Below are 12,190 nucleotides of genomic sequence, written 5' to 3' on the forward strand. Positions count from 1 at the left end.
GAAACTAGACGATTTTTGGGTTTAACTGGGTTCTTCCGGAAATTCGTACCGGAATACGCGCTAATTTCGAAACCAATAACGAAACTTCTCGCGAAATCAAACGAATCTTTTGTATGGGGTCGTGAACAACAAGAAGCATTCGAAACCTTGATCGAACGTTTAAGCAATGCTCCAATTCTCGCGTTGTACGATAGGATGGCCGAGCATGAAGTACACACCGACGCATGTAGTGTTGGCCTTGCCGGTGTGCTTCTTCAGTCAAACGACAATAAAACGTGGAAACCAGTATTTTATTTTAGTAGGCATTGCACGAGTGCAGAAAGTAATTATCATGCGTACGAACTCGAGGTACTCGCCGTAGTCGAATCCCTCGAACGCTTTCGAATGTATGTACTAGGCAAGCATTTTCGACTAGTAACGGACTGTTCTGCCATAGCTAAAGTCAAAACTAATAAAGAATTAAAATCTCGTATCGCGCGTTGGTGGATGAAACTTTTAGAATTTGATTTCGATATAATTCATCGCCAAGGCACACGTATGGCTCATGTCGATGCTTTGAGTCGTGCACCAGATCAGCCACCAAACGACGTAGAACCGGCTGGGTTGGTAATGAAAGTTAATACTTCATCCGAAGACTGGCTCTTGACAATGCAGTTGCAAGACCCAACGTTATCATCGATAGTATCAGTACTTAAGCAAGAGAAGAAAACAGATCAAGACGCCCAAATTCGACAAGACTACGAAATTAAGGATCATCGATTATATCGCCGTACGAAAGATGGGTTACGATTCGTTGTACCAAAATCAGTTCGTTGGAGAGTAGTGCATTCTTGCCATGACGAAATGGGACATTTTGCACTCGACAAAACGATCCAACGAATTTCGACACATTTTTGGTTTCCTAAAATCCGCAAATACGTTAAAGATTATTTAGCAGCATGTCCAGATTGTTGCTACAACAAATCTCGTCACGGTGTGGCTGAAGGTAGGCTGCATTATAGTGAACCTGATCCCATGCCATTTCGGATCCTTCACGTCGATCACTTAGGACCTTTCGTCAAAAGTAATCGTGGAAATTGCTACGTTCTGGCAATATCCGATAGTTTTTCCAAATACCTGGTAGTGAAGCCAGTACGCAATACGAAAACCACCGCGGTAATCAACGCACTAAACGATATGACAAGCTACTTTGGACTGCCTGTCAAAATCATCACCGATAGAGGTACATGTTTTACCTCGAAGCAATTCGAACAGTTTTGTGAAAAAAATTCGATCCAACATATTAAAAACGCCGTACGTACACCTCGCGCCAACGGCCAGGTTGAGCGAGCTAACCAAACCATATTAAATTATCTTCGAACATCGACCGATAAACCGAAAGAGTGGGATTGTCATCTACGAAACGTGCAATGGTCAGTCAACTCACAGCGCAACGATACGTCAGGTTATTCGCCGAACGAACTAATTTTTAATTTTCGTCTCCGCGATATCGTACAAAATAAGCTAATTGCAGCTATTCACGATACAACCGATAATCCGAATCCGCTACCAATCGACGAAAAACGGCAACAAGCCCTTGAAAATATTAACCACGAACGAGAAAAATGGAAACGTAGGTTCGACGATAAGCACCGTACTCCGACAACATACACTGAAGGTAACCTCGTTGTTATTGAGAACGAGCCAGCAGCAACTGGCGAATCGAGAAAGCTGGAACCAAAGTTTCGCGGTCCATACGTTATTACCCGAAGCTTGGGAAACGACCGATACCTCATAGAAGATATTCCTGGTATAAAAATAACAAATCGCAAATTCTGCTCAATATTTAGTACCGACAAAATAAAGCCCTGGTGTCACAGTGCACCCGAGCTCGACGAATACGACGACGACGACGACCCTGATCAAATCGAGGTTGATTTGGAGTCAGGAAAGGCCGAATTGTCAGCCGACATGGCAACTCTAAATAAGTAAAAGACGATTTTAAAGAGAGAAATCAAATGAACGAGACGAAGCAGTCTGTCTCGAACCTTCAGAACGAAACGTCGTATTTAACAAAATCATAATTCGCTTAAAATACATTAAAGTGTATAATCATTATTTCTAATAATAATACTTTCTTCATTTAACATTAAATAAACTAGCGTGCGTCTAATTAATTATTCGGAACTCTGACAAACGTAAGTAGATATGCCATCGTGATAGGAGCTTACCATTGATGAGGCCATTCTTGAATTGAAAAGTAAATTAAAGCATGAGACTAATTTGTTTTATAATAGGTGCACTTGCCACTCCCTTAATTTATGTTTAAGTTATTTTGTGAAGCAATATATGTAGCGACGTATCAAACAAAAACTGACCCTTCAAAAATTTTTACAAAGAAATCCTATTCAAAAATTTGGAAAGTTTGTCTTTTCATTTGAGATGTCGGTATTTAAATTTCTCTTACCAGTCCAGGAAAATTAAGGTTTAAGGTGTTTATCCACGCAAGATTTATACTAGGAATTTATTTTACTCGTTGGCTCACTCTGGAAAGTGTCTTCTAGCGTACACCTCACGCGATGCGGCTATATTTTCTACCTTTGTGTCTGAAAGTTGATGGCGTTTCTGCTATACAGCTGCCGTATCTAATATCAGTTACAGACTGAAGAGTTCAATCAGAGAAAGTTTTTCTGCCGATATTATACCATCAATATGAAGCCCATTTTGAGTAATTTTATGTACAATGATTATATCAAAATATTGGATGTTTAAAAAATGTCAGTAAGTATCTTGGACCCAACTAATATTTTTATTGGAAATAAGTCGTAAATATTTCTTGAAAGCGTTAACTTTAGCAGAACCCCAGAAACTTTAATAATAAAATTGTTAGCTTATTTCTCGTACCTAGTTAAATGTGATTAAAATTCCATTACTACATAGTTGAAACTTTAAAGACTTTTCAATGGTTAATCTGAGGACTGTGGATAGCTTCAATGAATGTGAGTTTTGAAATGTACATTTTTCTCTAAAATAAATTATATGGAAAAAATTTTACATTTCAAAACGCGCACTTAGTGAATCTAAGCCATAGGTTGGAAAATTGAAGCGTTAAGGCGTATTGGTAAACGGAAGAGTAAAGAATTAAGAATATATTGGCAGAACGAAAAACTTGTGTTTTATTAGTTTTTGCAAGAAAAACATAGACCTCGGGACAGCAAATTGGAAAGTAAAGAATTAAGTTTACGTATTATTAAAAAAACATTTTTGTCAATGAAACGCAACTAGTTTGGCTTGCGGCTTGTGTTTTCCTCTAACGATTTTCTTAAAACATATATTTATATAAGGCTTTTTGTTAAACGAAACTGTACTTTACCAAAGCAGTATAATCCTCTTGTAGAAGCGCAATACCTATTAATAAACTTTATATTTGTTTGTGCAACCTTTTGAGGTTTTTAACATATACTATATATTTGGGCAATTCAGTCTTCAAATCGTTTAAAATTTTTTGTAGAAAACCATGAAAATAACCTTTAAATTAAGATTTTACAACGAATTCGACTAATTTTTGAATTTGCGAATTAAGTACAAATTAATAATACAAACCAATTAAATAATATTTGGTCCAATTCTTTGAGACTTGGTCCTTTTTTTCGATGAATTTTTGTCCAAATGAAAACATGGTGTGGCAACCGTGCTTGTACATATTTATGAGCATGCCCATGTATACGTACTAGAGCGGGTCAAATTGTATGGAGTTTTTTCATCAGGAGTATAGCAAAAGCGTAATCTACATATGATTCTAAGAAAAATTGTTGAAGACACCATAGCTGTAAGTCCGATTTCGAGTCCCCGACTTTTGCAAAATACATATTTTGCGATATGAATGTAGGGTTTGGCCAAAAAATATTCATAGCTTCTGATAGAATTATAGGAAAAAATATCATATTGGGCTTACTTTAAAGGTATTTTACGTAAATTTCAGAATCTGTATTAAAATCTATAGTGTTTTTGAATTTTAGTAGAGATATCAGGCTTAAATTATGAGAAATTAGCCACGAACTTTTAACTACTATATAATCATTTTTAACAAATTTCTTATGGAAATTTTTTTTTTATATGACACTACTTAATTTTTGTGTATTTTTTCTTGTATTTTATCTTCAATTTTTTGTCGCACTCCCTCCTAATATGGCTTCAGTAGTGGTGTAAGTGTGTAAACTATAGAGCCATTTGGATTTCGAAGTTTTTTTGACATTCGGCCGTTTTTTTTTTTTTTCTGACACATGAAAATTTTGTTTTTAGTTTGAAAATTTGTTGCATAAAAACACAATTAAAATCAACTTTCTGCGAAAAAAGTGAACCATTAGAGACCGAAGTAATTTTTGCGTGTTATTTGCATTGTTTTTATTGTTACAAGTGTGAATGTAAAAACAAAATGAAAAACATAAACAAAAACATGTCAAGCTCACTAATTTTGGGGGAATAGTGGTCTCGCTTTTTCGTGATAGAAATTGTTTTTGTGTTTTGAAGTTCCGATAAAGTTTCGTCAGTTTTTTTTAGCTTGGAATCCAAGCAAAAATAAAGTAGTGTCATATATGCTTTTACAGCTAAAATAAGTTCAGAACATTTCCAACAACTTTCATTCAGTTTTACTTTTTTCGAATTCTTTTTAGTAAAAAAAAAATTTTTTCAAAAAAAACATATTTTCAATAAGCAAAAAAGCACAATTTTTATAATTTTAATGTAATTTATTTAAAAAATATTTTTTTACATAGAATTTACCGTAACGTATTTTTCAAAATAAAAGTAATGTTATGATATTATTTTTTAAAATTTTTTTTGATCTCCATTCGTGGTTGTTTTTCACGACTTTCTGCTGTAACAGCCATAACACCTTCACGTTTTTTTTTCTATAACACGTTTGGAAACAGATGTTAACAACTGTACATATCTTTCTGTTCCTTGTATATACATTGGAATATTAGGATCATCTAGTATTGGCTCATCATAATCTAAGAATTGTACCAAGTGATCGTATGTAATATTTCTTGTGAATGCCGGTTCAGATAGTAAATTATCGTCATTCAGATGTTGTTGTTGTTGTAGTAGCAGTGCAGTGAATGCTATCGTCATTCAGATCAATCATATCAGTATAATATGAATTATTAAAATTGATATTATATCTTTTTGTAAACTCTGAATTTAGTTGGATCAAGTATTTTTTCTCGATAGTACAATTTTTTTTTGTTAGCTCTATCATGTATGGCTTTTCTATAATCAAATAACATTTTTAATAAAATGTTTTCTGGATTAGCGTAATATGAATTATTTTGGATTACACCATCTACAATATTAAGTAAATTACGTGGTAGGTATCGTGTCCAACGCATAAACTGTGATAAAAGTACACTGCCGTATACAACAGAATTATAGTATTTTACATTGAAATACATTGGCACATAAATTCTAATAATATAAACTGCTAAAGTTTTCAAATTTTCCGATGGTGCATTAGTTGTTGTATATAGACGTAATACCCTGCTTGCTTTGGTTAGCCATCGAGAATGTACAACTGGTCTTGGTTTTAGGAAACTGGAAATAGCACCATTTGAAATTGTTTTACTTACTTACTTAATTGGCGCTTAACCGTCTAAACGGTTATGACAGTCCAACAAGGCGCACCAGTCGCTCCGCCAACCGGCGCCAATTGGTCACACCAAGGGAGTTCAAATCGTTTTCCACCTGATCCTTCCAACGGAGTGGGGGCCGCCCTCTACCTCTGCTTCCAAAGGCGGGTTCCGATAGAAACACTTTCTTGGCCGGAGCATCATCATTCATTCGCATAACATGGCCTAGCCATCGCAGCCGCTGCGTTTTAATTCGCGAAATTGCTTTGGCCATTTGATATAAATATTTAACATTTGTACATAATTCTCGTTCTTGTTCATCACTCATCATACAAGGCATATTTTCCGATGCTATTGGTTCAAAATCACTTACAAACTGAAACATTTTTTAAATCAATTAAAATAAGTATAATTTTCCTATTTTAATTTGATTGAAAAAATATTATAAAATAATTTTAACAAATGCATACCTGAGATTTTTCACAGCCTTGAATGTCTTTGTATATTTTTCCACTTGCTGCTCTCGTGACTGTTTCATCTAATGCTCTGAATAAATGACCAAGTGGTAATTCATTGAAATGAAGCATATAAACCAGTGCAGTGGTCTATTTAAATGCTTTTCAAAAAGTCTTATAACACCATTTTCTATTCTCCATCGCTGCATACGCAAATTAATTGAGCTATTGACAGTTTTTTGCTATTGAAGAATTCATTTAATTTTTTTAATTTGCGTTCTGCATTTTCTTCTTCACCCAAATTAACATATCCAAGTAATTCAGCATTAGGCTCTTTTAGAACAACTAAATGGGATTCTTTTATCATATTTGTATGAAATTTCTCATTAATTTTCTCTCTAGTTAATGAATCATTTTTTCTGCCATCGAAAGAAAATGCAGTTATGTTGGAATCTATGTAACGTTGCACTTCATCTCTAGCTTTAATTTTTTCTCTTGCAACTTTAGATTTATCCATTATGACAAGTTCACCACGAACATCTCGAAAACTTATATATTCGAAAAGGGCTGTTGCTAAACATGAATTAACTCTAGCTGAAACACCGAATCTGTCACACATCATAGCAAATTTTATAGCATCGTATCGCTGAGTATCATGTCATTTGCAATTTGTGCTTCACCTGTTTCCATATCTGTTCCAAGTGGTTCGTATGTTGGATAATCACTAACTATTGGCATTGTTGGTATTGTTGTAGGTGTTTCTTCTACAATGTCATCCATATATTCAGGTTTTGTGAATTTTCTATCATTATGTTGGTCCATCATAAAAAATAATAAATATAAGGCGCGGTAACCTCCGAAGAGAACTTAGGCCGAGCTTCTCTTCCAATTTGCGTCGTGCTCCTTTTAATTTTTTCTACAAATTGGCGGGAAGGGACCTACTTGTTTTATGCCGACTCCGAACATCATCTGCAAGGCAGATGAGTTTTCACTGAGAGCTTTTCATGGCAGAAATACATTCGGAGTGCTTGCCAAACACTGCCGAGGGGCGACCCCGCTTAGAAAAATGTTCTTCTAATTGAAACACCTTGTTTCTAAAAATTTGATGCTGCTTTGCCCGGGGCGTGAACCCAGGATCTGCGGTGTTGTAGGCGGATCACGCTACCATCACACCACGGCGGCCGCCGTCCATCATAAATTCTTTTAAATGGTTTGGTGTTAAACCACATGAGCATTCTGTTGTTTTTAACGTGCATTTACATACATTTTTTCTGCTTTCGTGATATTTTTCAATTAAAACATGTAGTTTTCTTAGAATACTACGTCTATCACTTAGTTGAATATTTAATTTATTCCAAATTTCAAACAATTTATCAATTACATGAGGAGTTAAATTTTTATGCGAAAACATTTTACTTTGAATTTTAGCATGATCACTTAAAAAAAAATAAATCTTAAACTGTCACGACTAGACAGTAAATTCAGATTATTTAATTCACTTGATAAACCAAATGCAATAATATCGTGTTCAAGTATATGTGATAAAGTGGATTCAGATGGTGTAGAAGGTTTTGGTTAATCCATTTTAAATTTAAATACAAAAAGCTGTAAAGAAAAAAAATTTCCATAAGTTTTGTTAAAAATGATAATATAGTAGTTAAAAGTTCATTTTAGGCTAATTTCTCATAATTTAAGCCTGATATCTCTACTAAAATTCAAAAAACTATAGATATTAATACAGATTCTGAAATGTACGTAAAATACCTTTAAAGTAAGCCCAATATGATATTTTTCCTATAAATCTATCAGAAGCTATGAAGATTTTTTGGCCAAACGCTACATTCATATGTAGCAAAGTATTTATTTGCAAGTGGGGGACTCGAAATCGGACTTAGAGCTATGGTGTCTTCAGCAATTTTTCTTAGAATCATCTGTAGACTACGTTTTTGCCATACTCCTGATGGAAACATAATTTGACCCGCTCTAATACGTACATATATTTATGTGTGGATAGATAAATATGTGCATATGTGTTTGTTTGGGGTTGCTTTGTTAGTATTCATCTATTTAGTTATATTTACGTAAACACTTCGTGTTGTAACGTCGTCGCGTCAAGTTCGTTTCCCCACAGCTCAACCGCGTGCTATAAAAGGACGCTATTCATGCAGTTGAGAACAAAATGGCGGATAGTGAGGGAATCGAAATGACAAAAAATTATTAAAAATAGTTGAAAAACTTAAAATTTATCGTACTTGGAGTAAACCATTAAATCTAAATATAATTCATCGTACTTGGAGTAAACCATTAAATCTAAATATATAATAACCTTAATTACGCAGAAACCTACGCACATGGTTCTGGCCTTAGTGTATTACCTGTGTGTTGGTGGAGCAACTGTACAACAATTTAAAGACATTAAAATTTTAATATATAACATGGTGTTATGGATTAACACCAATGGAGGATAACCTGGTGTTTTAAAAGCTTAAGCTTTAACCAAGAAACTAATAATCCAAAAAAAAAAAAAAAATATTTACGTAAAGGCCGCGGCACAATGACATTTTTCATATAGATGCGTTTAACACAAGCTTATGCATTCCCATAACATCGCCATCGCCACAATCAACCAAAATGTTGCGTATGTAAATATGAAGGAACTTCAGACTTGGCAATTGAAGTTTATTTCGCCTTGCCCATTCCCATACAAAATTTCGCGAATCACTGTTATAAACATTCTCCCTATACAAGAAAAATGATTGCTAACATATTTGTGTCGTATTCAACCAGTTGGAAAAAAAATTTCATTTGCAAAGTGTGTCAACACCCTTAGCCAAAGCAAATGTCAAATGCTTCTTCTTATGATTTTCTTGCAACAAAATTTGGGGTTGCTACTTTTCAATATCAGATGACGCCAGTGTCGCTCATTCTACCGTTCTCCATAAAAATACGCGCAATCTACTCATAATGCATAAGCTTGTGTTAAACTCATCTATTCTGAAATAAATTGTGACCTAAGTAAATGATAAAGCCTTAATAGAGTTACTCCTACCCCAGAAAATTTTCAACATTTATAGTGCATGCAAAGAACAAAAAATGGCTACACCATGTATTAGCTGATTTTCACAAACGCGCTGTCAATGATAATAAAAATTCATTAGCAATTATTTCCTTCATTTCAATTTTCTTCGCTAAAAATTAGTGAAGTTACACGAAAATAAATTGTCACTATCAGCTGGTTTAGCAGAGTTGCACTGGCACACCGCCATTTTATGCCGGGTAAAAGTGTAACGCTTTTGCATTGCGAGCAGGCAACAATTTTAACAAAAGAACGAAATACCCCGTAAAGGAGTTACCTGCTTTTTAGAATAGAACAAAATATATTTACAACCCTTGCACGGCGTAAAAAAAGCGTAACACTTCTTCCAAAAAAGAAAACGCTATTAATTAGATTAATATGGTAGGGATTTTTGTTTGCCATATACGTAGTGCATACATAAGTACATATGTATATGGAGAAATTTGGTTTGATATCTTTTGATTTGTATAAACATTAGAGGTGGGACTATTCGAATAAAAATTAGTATATAAAAAGTATATAAAAAGTAATTCGATAACAAAATATTTAAAATTCAAAGTATAAAATACAAAGTTAAACACCCCTATTCTGCATTTCGATTACGTTCCCGTTCTACGCTCCGCTTTAATCGAAGTTGGGTATTCTGCATTACGACGGAATCGTAACGAGAAGAGGAAGAGCAAATGATTTTTCGAAATCAGCTGTTTGTACGGAATGTGTGAACATTGGAACAAAATAAATTAAAGAAAATTTGTAAAAAAACACTGAAAACCGTTTATATTTTATTATCCACGCCATTTTGTACAAAAAAAGCAATATAATATATTACCGCAGTGTTATATTTTTTTGAGTGAAGTGCTTTCATAATTGTATGTGTTTTTGTCGTTCTTTTGGCCAATTCCCAGCCGTTTTGTTAAAACGGATTCCTGCACGAATATAGCTGACATTTTCTGAATTTTATGGGTGCTAATTTCATTGCACTGGCCTAAAATACTTTATAAAGATTTATTTATTCTTTCCGCAAGGATTGTTTACGTTTTCGCTTCACCTTCCTCTACTCGGGCAGCTTGCTTTGGCATATAACTGGACCCAACGAACAGACACAAATTGTAGCTGTCTATTATAATAGAATCAATAGCCGCGGCATTATTTGTGGAGTTGGAAAGCAACGCAAGAACCACTTTACGTCAAAACTATTTTCAATTCAACAATAAAATATATAGACAAACAAGCGGTCTTGGAATGGGAAGCCCCACATCAGCAATTCTTATGGAAGTGCTCATGCAAAATCTGGAAGAAAAGTACATACAGGAGCTGAAGTCCAAATTAGGCGTGTCATTTTATGCTAGATACGTGGATGACATAATATGCGTTTTAACTACTAATAACGAAGAGCTTGTATTGGAGTACCTCAACAAGCAGCATGGAAATATAAAATTTATAATGGAAACCGAAAAAGACGGAGGAATCAACTATCTAAACCTCACGATAAATATTGATAAAGAAGCCAAAAGATTTAACTATGACATATATAGAAAGCCAACGGCCACCGACACTATAATACATAATACCTCAAATCACCCAAACAGCATAAAAATGCAGCATTAAGGCACCTGGTACATAGACTTGAAAGAACACCTCTTTCACAAGAGGCATATAAGAGAGAACTTGAGGTCATATATAATATCGCTGCAAACAACGGATATAAAAAAGCACTAGTAGATAAGCTCAGAAGGGCAAATGGAGAACCAAAAAGAAATAATGAAAAGGAAAATATTAGCTGGACGACTATGACATATACTGGAAAAGCAACATATAAATAGGCAAACTTCTTTAAAAAATACAACATTAACACAGCATTCAAAACATCGAACAATCTAGGGCGAAAACTAAGAACGAACACTAACTCAGAGGATCCGTTTAGCAGCCACGGCGTATACAAGCTTACCTGCGGATGCCAGCATAGTTACATAGGACAAACAGGACGGCAAATAAGAACGAGGTTCAGAGAACATATTAGAGATTACAACAAAAAAAAATACGGAATCCAAACATTATACCCGAGTCTAACTTCGGGAATCACATGGTCGAGAATGAATGTTCCCCAGCAAACATCAATAAAACAGTTAGGGTTCTTCACATACAAGCAAAAGGCCGACGTCTCAGCGTACTCGAAAACATGGAAATCTACAAACAGAAAACATTCGACGGTAGAATAATAAACGAACAGATAAACACATTTTCTAACACAATATTCGAGCGCTTAAAACTTGGTTACAAGACACAAAGTAACAAAGTACAATAGACAAACACACAACAAATAAACACAAAACAATTAACACACCAAAACAAGAATGTCAAACGACTAAAATCACGGATTTTTACCTATCCCAGTCAGCCACACAAATCGATTAGTAAACCACCCTCGGTTCTGAATGAACACACAGCACATACACATAACTAAATATACACAAGCATCAATTTTGACAATACCTGCTCATGTACCTACGAGCTATAAATACAGGACAAACGAAAACAACAGATCAGAACGAAAATCGACACTGATGATGGCACAACGCCGAAACCGGTTTGTGTCAAAACCAAATTTGACAAGCGATGACGAAAAGGTAAGCATCGGCTAGTCAATGTATGAGACCTGCGCTACCGATAGATACGTGGTGAGCTGTTACAATTTCGTTATTTACCGTGCAGAACGTCGAATTATAGGGCATGTTCGAACCGCCAAATAATAACAGCAGTACTGATAAGGTGCTACTTAATTGATGGAATGTTATGTTGCTAATACTCAAGCTTATAATGCGCTGTGAAATGTTTATGCCCAGCTGTACCTGCACACAGGGTATTATAACTTTGATTGGATAACGGTTGGTTGTACAGGTATGAAGGAATCGAGATAGATATAGACTTCCCTATATACAAAATCATTAGTATCGAAAAAAAATTTGATTGAGCCATGTCCGTCCGTCCGTCTGTCCGTTAACACGATAACTTGAGTAAATATTGAGATATCTTCACCAAATTTGTTACACGAG

Source organism: Eurosta solidaginis, chromosome 5 (genome assembly GCF_040869045.1).
Source record: "Eurosta solidaginis isolate ZX-2024a chromosome 5, ASM4086904v1, whole genome shotgun sequence".
NCBI classification, from domain to species: domain Eukaryota; kingdom Metazoa; phylum Arthropoda; class Insecta; order Diptera; family Tephritidae; genus Eurosta; species Eurosta solidaginis.